Source organism: Leopardus geoffroyi, chromosome C1 (assembly GCF_018350155.1).
Source record: "Leopardus geoffroyi isolate Oge1 chromosome C1, O.geoffroyi_Oge1_pat1.0, whole genome shotgun sequence".
NCBI classification, from domain to species: Eukaryota; Metazoa; Chordata; class Mammalia; order Carnivora; family Felidae; genus Leopardus; species Leopardus geoffroyi.
This window is the reverse complement of record NC_059328.1, coordinates 102,705,114-102,721,556: the sequence shown is the minus strand read 5'-3', so window position 1 is coordinate 102,721,556 and position 16,443 is coordinate 102,705,114. Positions and strand designations below refer to the sequence as shown.

General features: G+C 42.4%; 1 long non-coding RNA gene across 2 annotated transcripts in view; it reads right to left on the bottom strand.

Annotated features, from left to right (window-relative positions):
* The window catches only part of LOC123598566, a 45,788-nt gene that overhangs the window by 27,880 nt on the left and 1,465 nt on the right, over positions 1-16,443 (bottom strand). Inside the window, exons 2-3 of one of the 2 annotated variants that reach the window (XR_006712696.1) lie at positions 8,937-9,120; positions 8,736-8,842 (exon numbers count right to left, since the gene is read on the bottom strand). This is a non-coding gene — a long non-coding RNA (uncharacterized LOC123598566). The remainder of the gene's footprint in view (positions 1-8,735; positions 8,843-8,936; positions 9,121-16,443) is intronic. The other variant, XR_006712694.1, reaches the window with a different exon arrangement.

Sequence of the window (16,443 nt, the reverse complement as noted above, 5' to 3'; positions counted from 1 at the left end):
CTCAGACTAGGAGAATTTGAAGACAGTCTAAATATAGGTTGGTGGACTAATCGGCCTACTGGATACAGGAATAAAGAAAACATAAATCTAAGAGATATTGGGAGGGTCCTCCAGCTTTTCTCATCTCAGGAGGCAGCACGGCCATCCACTAAGGTCCAATTCAAAAATCTGGGGTTATTATTGACTCTTCCATTTGTCTTTGTCCCCAGTATTCTGTCATTCTCTGAGTCTTAAATACCTCTTTTTTTTTTTTTTAAAGTTAATTTATTTATTTTGAGAGACAGAGAGAGAGAGAGAGAGAGAGAGAATCCCAAGCAAGCTCTGCACTGTCAGCACAGAGCTCGACTTGGGGCTCAAACCCACAAACTGTGAGCTCATGACCTGAGCAGAAAGCAAGAGTTGGATGCTTAACTGACTGAGCCACCCAGGCACCCCCTTGAATCTCTCTTTATTCTGACTTCTATTCATGCTGCTTTAGTCTGAGTTGTGGCACTTTTCCCAGGACATTTGCAATAGCTTCCTCAATAGTCACCCTGTCCCAGGCTCTTCCCCGTTCAACCTTTCTTTCAAAATGGAAAATCTGGTGTTTTTACTTTTTTGTTTAAAACGCTTGGGGGCGCCTGGGTGGCGCAGTCGGTTAAGCGTCCGACTTCAGCCAGGTCACGATCTCGCGGTCCGTGAGTTCGAGCCCCGCGTCAGGCTCTGGGCTGATGGCTCAGAGCCTGGAGCCTGTTTCCGATTCTGTGTCTCCCTCTCTCTGCCCCTCCCCCGTTCGTGCTCTGTCTCTCTCTGTCCCAAAAATAAATAAATAAACATTGAAAAAAAAAATTTAAAACGCTTGAATGGCTCCTGATTTACCTTCTAAGCTTAAGCACTACCTAAGCTCCATGATAGGGCAGTCCCTTACAAGGCTCTATATCATCTAGCACTTGCCTCACACTCTGGCCTTCTCTTCTGTACCTTACCTGATGATCCTTGAACCTAAGCAACACTAAACTACTTGCAACCCCTGCCCTTAAGGGTGTGCCTGCTGGTTTGTGCCTCTGTGCCTTTGCTTATGCTATTTCATTTGCCTGGAATGCTCTAAACCCCTACATCCTGCTTACTGCCCCATCTGTGGCAGTGTCCTTTCACTGTTGGAACGATTACCACAAACTCAGTGGCTTAAAAATGACACAAATTTATTATCTTACTTTTTTAGAAATCAAAAGTCTGAAATGAGTCTTGCAGAGCTAAAACCCCATAAGAGCTGTATATCTACTGGAGGTTCTAGGAAAGAATCTGTTCTTTGCTTTTTCGAGGTTCTAGAGGCTGCCCAAAGTTTTTGGCTGATAGCCATGACATTCCTCTGCTCGCATTGTCACATCTTCTCTGGCTCGGACACTCCTGCCTCCCTTTTATATAAGGACACTTGTGATTACTTCAAGTCTACCTAGATAATCTGTAATCTTTCCATCTTCCCCGAATTTAATCACAACTGCAAAGTCCCTGTCACTAAGCAAGGTAACATCTTCACAGGTTTGGGACATTGGGCATCTTTGGGGAGCCGTTATTCTTTCTGCCTACCACACCATCCACCTCTAGTTGATTTGTTAAAGCTCAGCTGTCACTCTTTCTTGGAAGGCATTCTCTGCTAATCCTTCCACTTAGAGCCAGTCGCTCTCTATTTTGTATATACACGCTACCAGCACTGCATGGATTAGCTTGTATTGCATATATGAATTTTTTGAACATGTCTACACTCTCTCTACTATACTTTGAGCTGTTGAGGGAGTAGCTTATTTATCTTTGTATCAATAGCACTTAGCACAGTGCATGACATATAATAAATATGGGCTATGTTTGTTTTGTAAAAACGAATGTGCCAGGCATTGTGATGGCCTGGCCCCCACTTTCGCACCTACTTCCTCTCACGTCACATGGAGTTTCTAATTAACCGCTCTTGATCATACCATGCCTTTCCCATCCCCATCTCTCTATCTGTCATGCCCTTCTTTCAACTTTTGTTTTATGAATGCTTATTCATTCTTCAAGGCACAAATAAAAAAAAAATTCCCCTCTGTGATACCTTTTGTGATCTCTTTAAGACAAAACTAATGTTTCCTCAGTTGGGTTGCTGAAATATTTTGTAAATATCTGTGTTTTATATCTCACATTGTGATTTGCTTGGTTATATACACATCTGCTCCCCCACAAGAGTGTGCAAGGGCCCCTTCTTGTTTATACCAGTGCAAGGTGCATCACAAGGGTCCATTACTGTTTATTAAATGAAATTGCATGTGAGCAAATGAGCATGGAGGGGATGAGCAAGGGAGGCAATAGGAAGGAACCAGAGGTAAAGGATGCCCTTGAGAAAAGGTAAGGAGGAAGGAGGAGACTGAGAAGACACTTGTAAAGAGTGTTCAGAAGACTTAAGGAAGCAGAGTGTGATGAAGACTGGAGTCAGAATGACTGTTCTCTAATTAAAGAGGACAGTGTGAGCAACAGCACCAAATACCACTGAGAAGCTGACCTGGGAAATCAATGAGAAAGGCTGTTGGACTTGACCTTTAAGAGATCTTAAGGGCTTCAGTAGGCACAGCTTTAAGAGGGCTCAGTCAGGGCCCTGGGTCTGCTCCTGCATTTAGGTCAGGAGAGGAAGCATCTCCAGAAGATAAAGGATGAAAAGGAAAACCAGACTTATTATCCAATCACCCTGTCTGAATGTCTGAGGACATGAATACCACAGCACAATTCCAAGTCAGGTTGAAAAGCTTGGTTCTTTCATCTGATACAGAGGGTTCAAAATACCGGGAGATGCCAGTGGTTCTCAAGGAATACAGGGACCAACTTGACACGTTCCCTACAATAACCAGAGATTTTCATCAACAGGGCACAGTCAGCTTGGCAGTCTAAGGACATTTTAGAATTCAAGGCAAATGTCTAGTCTGGCTACAGACCTGAGAGGAATTTCTCTTCCATGGAGATTTTCTGGGTACTGCGATTTCTCTTTGTGAAGCATTCTCTGACCCAGTGGACCAATATTCTCCATGCCTCTGCCTGCCTTGAATCATGTTCTCTTATCTTCCACCTAAACTGCCTTTTCCAACCTATGTCCTCTTTGGCTAACCTTTATGGCCAGCTGTCTGTCCTGATCCAGGCGAAGATTAATTTAGACAAACTCTTATGCCTGTCATCTTCCTGGATTTTTTTTTTTCCAAATTGATTTCATTTAGCATTTAGTTCTGTGATCTGCTTCTGTTGTGTCCTAAATCAATCTACTCTGGTCTGACAGTTTTTGCATTCTCAACAGGAGTAAGAATGGTTTTTAGGGGATGAGAAACAGTTTTTTAAATTTATAAATTATAGGTGTAAACACAGAACATAAACTGATAAAACAATATGTCTCTGGTATCAAAATGTCATAGAGGAGAACAATTTAAAAATGTCTGAAAAGGCTCCCTAGGAGGGCAATAATGAAAAAAAAATGTTCAGAAACACCATGTTGGGTAACAAAGCTGAAATTCAAGCTACAAGAGAAACACAAGAGTGAATAGTGAGGAAACAGGCAGTCAAGGTTGGTTACTTGACTGAGTGGATTATGGAGAAGATTCCAACCCAGCAAACAAATTTTGAGCATTTATTATGTGCCATGAGTTCTGTGAAACCCTTCCACGTTTGGTAGCAGAAAGCTTCTCCTTATTTGAGTCTCAACGTATGTTTCTTGCAGGAACAACAGCAACATTTTCCATTGAGACAGTAGTCTACTGACCTCCTCTCTGCTTCAGCACCTTTTATGCTAATCACACAGTTGGAGGTAACTCCTCATTCACATTTTGCAACATAAGAAAATGAAAAACACAGCCCAGCTTGTGTTTGTAGAAGCTCCTTTCATGGCAGCCTTTCAACGGGTTGGGCAATTTAAAAGATGCAATTGTAATCATGACTAACTCATTAAGATGCTTGAGGGAAATCTGAACATCCTTAACCTACTTTTGAAAAGAGAGGCAAGGAAAATACAGGATTGGGGATAATCCAAGGAAAACAATTTCAAGTCTTTGAACAATAGACAGACTCTAGACCCTCTTTAGCTGGGCTTGAATAGGCTAGGGCACAGAACAAAGTGTTGCTTAAAGGAAGCCCAGCAATCATTTGTATCTACCTGCTCTTCTAGAGTATGACCTTTACTTGGTTGGTTATTTTGGCTTGTAAAGTCCTCTTCTTTGTTCTCTCATAGCATTCATTAGGAATTTACCACTGAGTCTTTGCATTTTATCTTAGGTTGTCTATGCTGTGTACTCATCTTCTGTACTTGACTCCTGCGTTTTCCTTCTCTTCTGCTTTCCTTCTCTTATCATGAGTGTTGAAGCAGGGATGACACTGTTGGGGTGGAAAGCTGACGGGGTAAGATGGATGAGCCACAGTGTCCACTTAGGATCTAGAGCCAACTCTTGGCAGCTTATCCATGGTAAATCTTGTTTTCAGCTTCTTGTTGACTTTATCACCCACTTTGTGTGCTTAGCTCTCTGATGGATGCTATCATCAGCTCTGTTTATTCACAATGCCAAGAGCACCAGTTGAGCAGGGAAATATTCAGGAGAACCTACTCTTTAAGTGTCAAGTTGACCAGCAAAAAAGAAACATCATTGTTTTATTGAATTTGGCATTGTTTTAAACACAAACAATCATTTACACTTTGTCAAATTAGTTGTGCCTGTAGTCATGGTCTTATTCCTCCTCTCTGGTCATACTTTGTTCTCCAGAGGGAAAAGAAGAAAGGAAGGGAAGATTTTTAAAACACAGCTTCGAGTGGGAGTCTGAACCACAGGTAAATGTGTGACTTTAGGGGATAGGGAAGCATGTCTGCTTGGGTGCCTGCAACTGAAAAGGACAATTGACTATAAGGAGAATAGAAGCAAGAGACACTGGTGGGTAATTAGACAGCTTTTCCAGAACTGGGTCATTTTCACATCAGAGCCTCAATATATTTTTTGTTTCATAAGTTCTTGAAACATCCAACATACTCAAACAATTCTTTTGATATAGTAGATATTTGTAGGCTGCCCTGAAAATCAGGACACCCTGAACTTAATCCCTACAGTGACATTGACTGACTCTATAACCTGCAGCATTTTCATTTCTCCAAGATAGCATGAATAATGAAAAACATAGAGACTTTGGAATTATTACAACATGGGTTCATCTGCCCCCACCACTTATTCATCCTATCCCTACTACTTACTAGCTTGTTGACCTTGGATAAGTTGTTTAACTTCTTTGAGCCTCAGTATTTGTATTTGTGTGGCTTAACAGAGTTTTTTTGTTTTTTTTTTTTTTTTAATTTGAGTGTAGTTGACATGCAATGTTACATCTTCATTTGTTAAATGGAGATAAAGACACCTACCTTGCAGGCATGCTGTGGGGATCTAACAGGGTCATGTATGCAAAATACCTAGCATGTGGAAGTCACTCATAGAGATATCTACACCCAGAGATGGGAAAAAGCTAGGTGACAAAAGGCCTGGGGGTTCTGAGCTCATTAGATGCTTTCTTAACATTATGGTATCGTGAGAGAATGAGAAGAATGCAGGCTGGTCACATAGAAATCCAGGCCTGTTTTATTTCTGGTTACCACAGCAATCAGAACATACAGGGGAAAGGTGAAGAGGGAGGGAGGGAGAGAGGGAGGAGGGTGAGAGAGAGTGAGAACAAGAGAAGAATGGAAAGGATGTGTTCTTCCCAAAGGCAGAGAACTCTAGCGACCTGCAGTAGGCCAGGAATAAAAGGTAAATGGTTGCCTGCTGGTAGTATGCCCACCAAGCCAAGCAACCAAAGGGTTTGCTGCTCAGTCTCCACAGATGTTGGTCCTTAGCTTTGGACAAGTCCTTTGGAGACTATTTTGCCAAAAGCAAGAAAGGCAGCTGCCTAACTGCCCAGTCCATGGAGGTGACAAACTGGTATGTCATCAAAGAAAGAGAGAGTCATGGAAAATAAAAGCCTGTGGTTCAACCTCTCAGAGAGTCAGGTGGCTGGGAGGTGGCACGTTTGACTCTTGCTCATTAACAAAGTTTGCCTTTGTGTCCACATCCACTTTGCCTACCTACCCGCTGGGTAGTGGTTGGGTTCCACTGGGTAGGCAGTGAGTGCCTACTTAAATCACTAATCAAAATAATCACTGAGTGTGGGCCACATACCCAACGTTCATTTAGCACATCTATATTGGATGTTTTATATGAGAATAACAAAAATAATAAATGGACTTTGACTACACACCCAAGAAGGTCCCAATAGCACAGTCATATGTTCAACTAATTGTTAAAAGGCCATTTTCACATCATATACTATGTGCATATACTATGCAGAAACCAGTGGTAGAGGGACTCAGGGAAAGGCACAACAAATCTGAAAAAGAGTTAAGAGGAGATGGCATTTGACCTAGGCCTTGAGCTAGGATTCCACAGACCAAGGGGAAGATAGGGTGGAGGAGGGAAGGCAGCAAAGATATCCAAGGCAAAGGAAAGTGCATGTGCAGTGGTGAAGAGCACATAGCATGTCTGGAGACGGACTGGCCTATAGTTTGATGTTCTTGAAACATGGGCTGTGTAACACAGGGGCAGGTAGAGGAGGTAAATGTGGCCAGAATGCTAAGAGCTTTCTGCCTCAGCCTATGGAGTCTGGGTTCTAACTACCATAGGTAATGGGAGCCACTGGTGGGTTTTAAGTACAGAGTGATGGGATTATACTTCTATTTTGGACAGTCCTGTGGGTTGCAGTGTAGTGAATGTACAAAGGAAGGTGAGACTGAAAGCTGGGAGACCATTAAGAAAATCATCAATTGTGTCAGATGCTGAATATGGTGAAGGAGGATGAGGACTGAGATGAAGTTCATTGGATTTGGCACTTGAAGGTCTTTGGTGACCTCTAAAAGTAATTTCACTAAAATAATTTGAGCAGAAACCAAGTTACTAAGCCAGTGGTTCTCAAAGTGTGGTCTCCAGACCAAAGGCATCAGTATAACCTGGGAACTTGCTAGAAATGCAAATTACCCAGCCTCATCCCATACCCCACCTCAAAACTCTGGAAGCGGGGCACCACAATTTGTATTTTCATGCCCTCTGGTGCACACCAAAGTTGGAGAACTACTGGCCTGAGCAAATCTTTCTCCGTCTCTTCTCCAAGCGGGCTGCTTAGAGAACCAGGAACCAACTCTTCCAATAACTGAGCTGAAGCCCTATATACTTGTCAATATCATAGTTTCTCAGCCCTTTGCATAAGTCATTCCCTCTGTCAGTGGTAGGCTCTCCCCAACTCTCTCTCCAAATGTACACATAGATAGTTTCTACCTGGAAATATTGAATGCACTGTTCAAGGCCTAACTCAAAAGCCACCTTCCTAGGAAGTCTTTCCAATTTCCTCCAGGAAGCTCTTCTATGGATCCTGCTGCACATATTTCTACTATGGCATTTATTTTATTGTGTTATTTTGTTTGGTTTACTGTCTTCCCCACTAGCTAGAAGTTCCTCAGGAGCAGGGACTGCCTTGTTCATTTCTATTTCTCTATTGTTTTCACATAGGAGATGCTCAATAAATGTAGAAACAGAAAGCTATAATGGGTTGAGGAAGTAAGAATAGCAAGGGAGAAACTACTCTTTTAAGAGGTTTATGAGTGAAAGGAAAGAGAAATTTGTCTGAGCCAACAATAGAAAGTAATTGTGTGTGTGCACAAGCATGTGCATTAAGGCTGGAAGAAAAGTTTTGGCTGAGAGGATTAAGCCAGTAGAGGGCAAGAAATGAATGACAGTGACAGTGGGGGCAGATGGATAATGAATGGCAAGACTGTCTTGGAAAAGTCCAAAGAGGATGAAATTAATGGCCAACGCAGAAGGATTAGCAATGGAATATAGGAAAGACTTTTCTCTGAGATATAAGGGCAGGAAGGAAAGGTGGGAACATAAGAGCTAAGTTGTGAGGTTAAGGGAGAGAGGTTGGGGGAGCGCTTTGATGGTCTGCCAGTACAGAAACGGGGAAGGCTAGGGACAGTTCTACAGGGGAGGGGATATTTGAGCTAAGGGATATCTTTATTGAAGTGGGAAGTGAGGTCTTTTGCTGGGGAGGAAACAGGGAACAGAAAGAGGGAAAGAGGCCTGAGGAGACTGGTAAAGGCCTGCCCATGTCTTAGAGGTGGGGGGTGGGGTAGTGAGGTTAGAGAGCTGCAGTGGGGGTGGTGGGTATTTGGTGCTGATCTATTATAGCTGCTGAAGGGCCCGCCCATTCACTCCACTGTCTTGGGCAAGGGATGCAGTGTGGGTAGACTGTTGGCAGGGGCTATCTGCAGAATGATGGACAACTCTGGATACAGATCCCAATACTGACATAGGAAGCATTCGAGCTCTACATTTCATCAATGCTGGAATATAATGCAGATAGTAACAATATTACATATGACAACTCTGTAGCAACACAGGAAAAGATCTATGATCTATATGAATTAGCTGAGAAAGCAGGCTAAAAACTGTATGTGTGTCATGATTACAACTATTTGAAAGGTGCATAGGAAGGAAAGCCTGAATAAAATCTACCAAAATATTATTGGCGATGGTATTATAGGGGGTTTTCCTTTAATTTTTAATTATGCATATATTTAAGTGAAAATATGGAAATAAATAGAATTGGTTCTTTCCCTACTGCCTTTGTCTTTTATTTGGTATGTTTAGAAGACAGCATTTCAAAATAAAAAGTTGCAGTGTGGAACCAACCTGTAGAATTGTCTGAGCTTCTCTCCTCTGAGTGACAGAGACAGGGAAATGAAGCCCTTGAGTTGTCCCAGGGTTGGAGGCTGACAAGCGAGAGATTGGGCATCCTGCTGTAGGGGAGCACAAAGAAGGTATGTGATCAAGCTGCTCTTTTAATAAACTTGGGAGACCAGGCTTACAATACATGATCAGTGGACAACTTACTCCATGCTCAGGCAAGTTGTCTAAACAATGGGTGGGACTGAAATGCTGTGGCAGAGACCTGTGGGCAGGCAGATGTAATTTGCAGAAGTCATTTGTTGCCACTGGAGGTGGTCAGAAGGACCTGGGCTGTGCCACTGCATAGCAGCTGTGTGCTCTTGGGCAACTTCTGGATTTCGTTTTCTGCCTGTGAAGTGGGAATGATAACATATACTCATAAGCTGGTGGGGACATTACAAATTATAACGCAGGTGAAGTGCTTAATACAGCGCCTCACAGACGTAAGCACTCTGCTAACATTTCCTGCCATTATCATTATTAATGTGGCCAATATTATTATTATCTATAAATATTTATGATAGAGGGAACTGATTTGCATTGGGGGAGCTTTGAATTCTTTGGAGGGAATTCAGGGAGGTGTCCTCAGGGTGGTTGTCTGTCACCTCTAGAGCAAGGCTATGGGTTCACTCCAGGCCTTCAGGAGGGAAGAGGGAAATGTGCAAGGAGGAACTCCATGTTGCTTCTTCTTTTGCTAGTGTTTGTGTTACTTCCCCCCTTCTAAACAGGTGCACATTACTCCAGAGCACCCTTTCACCTTCCTCTCCCACTCTTCTCTTTTTCTTCTTTTCAACTCTTCATACTTCTCTTTTCTTCTCAAAACCCCAGGCAGAGGACACATAAGGAACTATACTACTTTTTGCATGTTCCAAGTTTGTGTTTTGAAACTTGAAGGTTGTCTCCTCGTTGCAGCACTTGGAGTTTACGTGAGCCAGTCTGTGTTCCTGCTGTCCGTTCCTCCCCTTACTTACGAAAGATCTGCGCCCCCAACTGCTGCCTTTAGTAAATGCTTTTAAACGATAGTCATCGGTAGACAGGCAGTATTCCAGACCATAAGAGTTCAATTAAGGAAGGTTCTTTTGAGGTAACTATATCTTGCAAAAGAAGCCAACAGAGGTGTGAACTGTCCACAGGGCCCTTCTAGGCAATGAGGTGTATTTTCCCAGACTCAGATGTAAATCTTAATGTGGGAACCATTCTCTGTCTTGCTAGCATCTGTTCTTTTTTTCTTGCTTAGATGTTTAGTAAGTAGGATAAAAGGGAAAAAGTCAAAGTTTTGAAAGAAAAATGCTTAGACCAGTGGTCTGAGCCAGAGAGCAGAGTGGTCCTATTACGTTATTCTTAACAAAAACCAGAATGATTAAAAACCAAGTTGGTGTCCAGATCAAGTACAACCACCACTCACCTTCCGAATTCCAATTTTACATTCTGTCCTGCATTCATGAGTAATAATGATGTACTTCCAGCTTTGTTGGAAACCCTATTTGTATATTTTACAAGGTCATTACCTTCAGCAACAGATACCTGGTCTGAGCCCAGCAATTACCACCTCTGTCTCTGCACACATTAGCACACATACACACCACTGATTTGTACTTTCCTATAAAATTACTCTTTCCCTTTTTAATTAGAATGTTTTCAGAAGCAAACCCTATCGTTAAGGCCATGTACGCTTCCATTATAAATACCTGTTGCCAGCCATTAATTATCTCCTGATGAATTACTTTAGAAGATCTTTTTTAATGCTCACTTTTTTTTTTTTTAATTTTTTTTTTCCAACGTTTATTTATTTTTGGGACAGAGAGAGACAGAGCATGAACGGGGCAGGGGCAGAGAGAGAGGGAGACACAGAATGGGAAGCAGGCTCCAGGCTCTGAGCCATCAGCCCAGAGCCCGACGCGGGGCTCGAACTCACGGACCGCGAGATCGTGACCTGGCTGAAGTCGGACGCTTAACCGACTGCGCCACCCAGGCGCCCTAATGCTCACTTTTAAAAGTGAGATTTCTTTTCCTTACTTGTGATGCCCCCATCCTCATACTTAGTTAACCGTTTTGAATTCCACATAAGAAAATGTTCCCCTTTCTTTTGCTTCAGGGGAGTTCGATGTGATCTGTACTCAGAATGAAGATTTTTTTCATACTTTAAGGTGGAAACTTTCTGTGTGCCTGGACCTCACTGCTCAAGAATTTCTTGGCTAATTGTGAGGGAAGAATATAAGAATGTTGGTAGAAACAATTGAATAGTCTCTGGGAACAAACATTTCATAAATATCTACGGTTGCATAACCATTTTAGCGACAGAAGCACTAAAGTTATCCAATAATATTGTGGTTTGATAATTACACAGTTGTGGATTTATGCTGCTTTTGAATTGGGGAGATGTCCTGGTGCATACAGGTCAATCCTTTTTGTGTCATTATATATAAAATATATACATCCACTTAGTAATTGAACTATAATACCTCCCAGCATAAAGTACTTAAAAGAAAATTTTAAGTTAAGTAATACTAAAGTGAGCATTCCTGTACTAACTTAGCTGCTTATCTCATGGATAGCGGAGAATTTGGGATTCCTAGTTACGGTACCATTCATCGTGTAGTACATACATATGAACATTTCATTATACAAGGACAACCTTAAATTTTCCTCTTCTTGACATCAATTAAAAATTTTTTAAATGTTTATATATTTATTTATTTTTGAGAGAGAGAAAGAGAGAGAGAGAGACAGAGCACAAGGAGGGGAGGGGCAGAGAGAGACACACACACAGAATCTCCAGGCTCCGAGCTGTCAGCACAGAGCCCAATGTGGGGCTCGAACTCACAAGCAGTGAGATCATAACCTGAGCTGAAGTCAGATGCTTAACTGACTGAGCCACCCAGGCACCCCTTGACATCAATTAAATTGAGATACTCATATTCCTAAAAGGGTAAAGATATGTCAAGAAGCCCAGGTTACAGTTTCTTATATTATTTATACCCTTAATCAGAGCAGAGACAATTAGCTGAAGATTCTGATTGGCTCCTAATTCTCAGAGCTAGTTTGAATCCTTCTGGAACCTGTTCTCTGTTTGACTGAACCTGGTGGACCTCTCAGAATGTAGGTCTTCATTGTGCACTTCATGCTCCCTGCGAGACAAGAACCAACTACTGTGGGGTTTACAAACAAGAATAAGAGATGCTTTCTGTGCTCACACTGCTTACAATCCAGCTGTATAGGCCACCTCAGTTCATTCATATCTTGTAGGCTGGGGACAGGATGAAATGAAAGTGGCCTTAGAAATAATCACAGTGCTCTCTACTTTCCCACAGCCCCATGCTTCATCTCTGCTGTAGTTATGTTGTATGTTGGCCTTCCTCGATGCATTGTAATGTCCAGAGAACAGGGGCTGGTTCTGATGCACATCTGTATCACCACAGAGTCAAGGATGTGCTTTGCAGAGGGTAGGCTCTCAAAAGATGTGTTTAAACCAAAGAATATACTCGCTTGCTTAGGCTTCCTAATTACAATGAGTCAGCTTGTTTTGTCCCATTATGGTGGACTTCACCAATATGGTGAAGCTGTTGGCCCTCTGCCCAGAGGTACCCAAACTACAGATGGTCTTGGATGTGCTTCATAACTGGTGTTACGTTTTAGGAAGAGACAGAATGAAACTGAATAAGAAGTCAGAAATAGCAGGGGTTTTGTCTCAGCTGTCATTAATGACTTGACCTCGGGCAAGGCACTTAAACTCTATCTCAGTTTCTTCATCTGTGAAATGGGGCATAATAATGACTGGCTTGACTGTTTCTCATGGTTGCTTTGTGAATCAAATAAGATAATGTACTTAAAAGTGTTCTGGAAAGCCTAAAGCGCTGCACAAATGCAAGGTATTATTTTGCAGAGATCTTCCTTTTAATTCTTGCTTCCACACACACTTTATCACACAACTCTGGGTTCCTGGGTTATGTGGGGAGATGTGTGGAGTACATGTGTTGAGTAGCTCAACCTAGGCTTGATAAGTTCTCCAGAATCACTTCTTCAACATCTATAGCGTTTAACTGATTCAGCATATGCTTTTCCAAAAGACCCAGACAATTATGCATCTCTCTCCAATTCATATAGATACATATACCCCTCATGCAGCATTTATTCAATGCATATACTATGAACACTTTATGTGTACTGCTGTGCTAGGAACTGGGGCAAAATGGACAATGTAAGATCCCTGTCTTTGAGTGGTTTCGTACCCTACTGGATCTGAGAGAACAGACCTAAGAATAAATAAGTGCCTAATTCTGTATTTGTTTTGGGAGGCAATTTTTACTTGAGTTTTAATTAGCAAAGACATTTATGCATATTTTTAGTTTTGACTACAATGAAAACTAGTGCTGGCCCTTATTCATGTTTTTCTACTGCTAATGGTGTGTAGATTTTAATTGAGCCCCGGAGGCTGAGGTTTTTTGTTTGCTTATTTGCTTCAGATGAAAGTGTGTGGCATCCCATTTTTCTTTGATTCAGTGAAGTTGTGAAACTTTAAGAACTAGCACTGGCTCATTACTTATGGGATCACCTGAATATTTTCCTGCCAATTTCTCCTGTCAAGTAGGATTTGCTTTGACTAAAAGTACTGTCCTAGGGAAGGCCATTCCCAAATCCAGCTGAGTAATCAAACTGCTGAGTACATTTAGGGCTGACATCTCCAAGCAAATTCTGGCAATTTTATGTTCTCGGCTGCTACTGGAGCTTTGAGACAGTACCACGTGACCCCTGGCTCCTGACAGGGATTAGGGAAATAGTCACCTAATTGCACACGGTAGAATTTAGGGTTAGCTTTGGGGGGAGGTCGACCACAGAAAGTGTATTTCAGTGCAATTCCATCCTGCTAATCAGTCAGGGTCCTAAAGCAATTAACATCTGCAGGGCCCCACTACACCTGAACATGCCTTTCTCCTTTTCAGCAACATTGGTCTTTTGCCCATTTATCTACTCTACGAAACCTCCTATTCCTTCTCTTATATTTCCTATGCCTGGGAATAGCCCATCATGCCTCAAGATACCTGGGTCATTGCTGATTCCTTGACCTACATTTCCTCTCTCATCTAAACCATTACTAGTCTTGGGAGCCCATCTTTTCTGCACCCCCACAGCTCCTGCCTAAGTTCTTATCTTCCCACTTTAAAAAATTTTTTTTTCAACGTTTATTTATTTTTGGGACAGAGAGAGACAGAGCATGAACGGGGGAGGGTCAGAGAGAGAGGGAGACACAGAATCGGAAACAGGCTCCAGGCTCCAAGCCATCAGCCCAGAGCCCGATGCGGGGCTCGAACTCACGGACCGCGAGATCGTGACCTGGCTGAAGTCGGGCGCTTAACCGACTGCGCCACCCAGGCGCCCCTTATCTTCCCACTTTAGAGAACAGGTTCAGGTCTTTATTGTTTGCCTGCCTCTATACCTGTTCCCTGTGTCTGAAATAGCCTTAGACTTCTAAACATGAGAACTCTTCTTCTTTACCCGATTAATCTTTTGGTCCTTCAGTTCTTAGTCTAGCAGTTGACGTCTTCCCGGAAACCTTCCCTGCCCACTCCTGGGCTGGGACAGGACTCATCGTCCCTTCTCTGTGAACCCACAGCATTCTACATGTCATGTTGGATCTTCATTGTTGGTTACTTGTCTGTCTTTATCCCTCAGCTACTCACACAGGATCTGGCCCATGGCAATATTCATCAAAATGATACATGATGGGTTGGACTGATTGTTTTCCTCTCTGTCTTTGCCAACTCCAGGCTTCCCCTTGATTTTCAGCTCCCATTTTGTTTTGTTTTGACTACTTTATATCCATAGCTTCTTTCAAAACATGTCTTTTATAACACCTCTTTGGTAATGTCCTTCTCCTACTTTCATTCATAACGTTTACTCTTTATTCCTCTTGTCCTTATGGGAATGTGTGCAATAAGTTTAAAATTATAACAAATCCAGCAAAAGTTATATGTGAACATAATAATTACTTTCCTTAAAACAGTTACCTTGGGGGCCCGGGGTAGCTCAGTCGGTTAAGCGTCCGACTTCAGCTCAGGTCATGATCTCACAGTTCGTGGGTTTGAGCCCCGCATCGGGCTCTGTGCTGACAGCATGGAGCCTGGAGCCTGCTTCGGATTCTGTGTCTCCCCCTCTTCTCTGTCATGAAGATTTGATTTTAGGGGCACCTGGGTGGCTCAGTCGGTTGAGCGTCTGACTTCAGCTCAGGTCATGATCTCACAGTCGGTGAGTTTGAGCCCTGCTCTGTGCTGACAGCTCAGAGACTGGAGCCTGATTCGGATTCCATGGCTCCCTCTCTCTCTGTCCCTCCTTGTGCTCTCTCTCTCAAAAATTGAATAAACGTTAAAAAACAACAACAACAACTACAACCAGTCACCTTGGGAAACTGCATACCTTTTTAAAATAATGTCATAGCCTCAGTCATTTCCAGAGCTGCTTTTTGGGGATGAGTACCTTCGCATTTTTCTGAATATATTTTAATAGTGACAAATCTAGTCTATGCAGGTGATGTTTAAAATATCTATAGAGCCAAGTCACCATGAACTATATTTAATGGGTAAAGAGAATGCCCTAGCTGGTAACACTATGGGTTAACAACTAAAAAGTAGTGTTATTTTCTTTCTGTGAACATATTTGCACAAGGGAAATTCCAAAGCTATTTTGACTAATTATGTTATTTTTGAAAAGAGTTTCTAGCATCCCAAGGTGACTACTTTCAATAACAGTGCTTGCTTATTTATTATAAAGTGCTTATTCAAATCCAGCCTATAATCATACTGACTTGCATTTGTTTAGTGTTGTTTTACATTATAGTTCAACATCTATTATGTGATAGACACTGGGAATAAATAAGGCCATGGTCTTTGCCCATAAGGAGCTCCTAATTAGTTGAGAAGACAGAAATAGCAGCAGTCCTGTGTAAAAAATAGACATTGCCTGAAAATAAGGAAGCAGTACAGTGGAGAGACTGTCCGTGAGGAGCAAGAATTTGTTACAGTGTCAGCAAAACCTTCTCAGGCCTGAAGGATTAATGATGACTAGAAGTTCACTAAGAGAAGGAGGGAAGGGGATGGCAGGAGTCCTTCCAAGCCCAGGAACAGAAGGTACAGACACTGAAACAAGAAGATATGTTTGGGGGAATGTCAGTCGTTCAATACTGTTATTGTGTAAAGTTCACAATGGGGGCAGAGAGGGTGAGAGATGGGGCCCAATGAAGTAAAGGCCTTGTATTTTTACCGCCTTTAAAAGTTTGGTGTTTATCCTGTAAGGGACAGGGAGAGGCCCCGTGGGTAGGATTCTCCTTCCCAATGGGATCCTAAATTCCCCCATCCAATTAGTCACATAGTTGCACCCCCCCATTCCCCCCTCCCCCAAGATTGTCTCAATTCCATCTCTTCCTTTCCATTCTGACGTTCAACTCATTAGTTCAGGCCTTCATCACCCCAGGCCTGGAGTGTTTCACAAACTCCTGACTGGCCCTTGGACTCCAGTTCACCTTTTGCTCCTGACAATCAATTTTGCACAGGATTATCAGAGCAACTTTTCTTTCCACCAAGTCTCATCCCTGTTCAAAAGCCTTCAGTGGTTTTCTATGATCTGAGGGATAACTGGTCCTCCCCCTTTTCAGCTTGTCATTCAAGATCTTACTAACCTG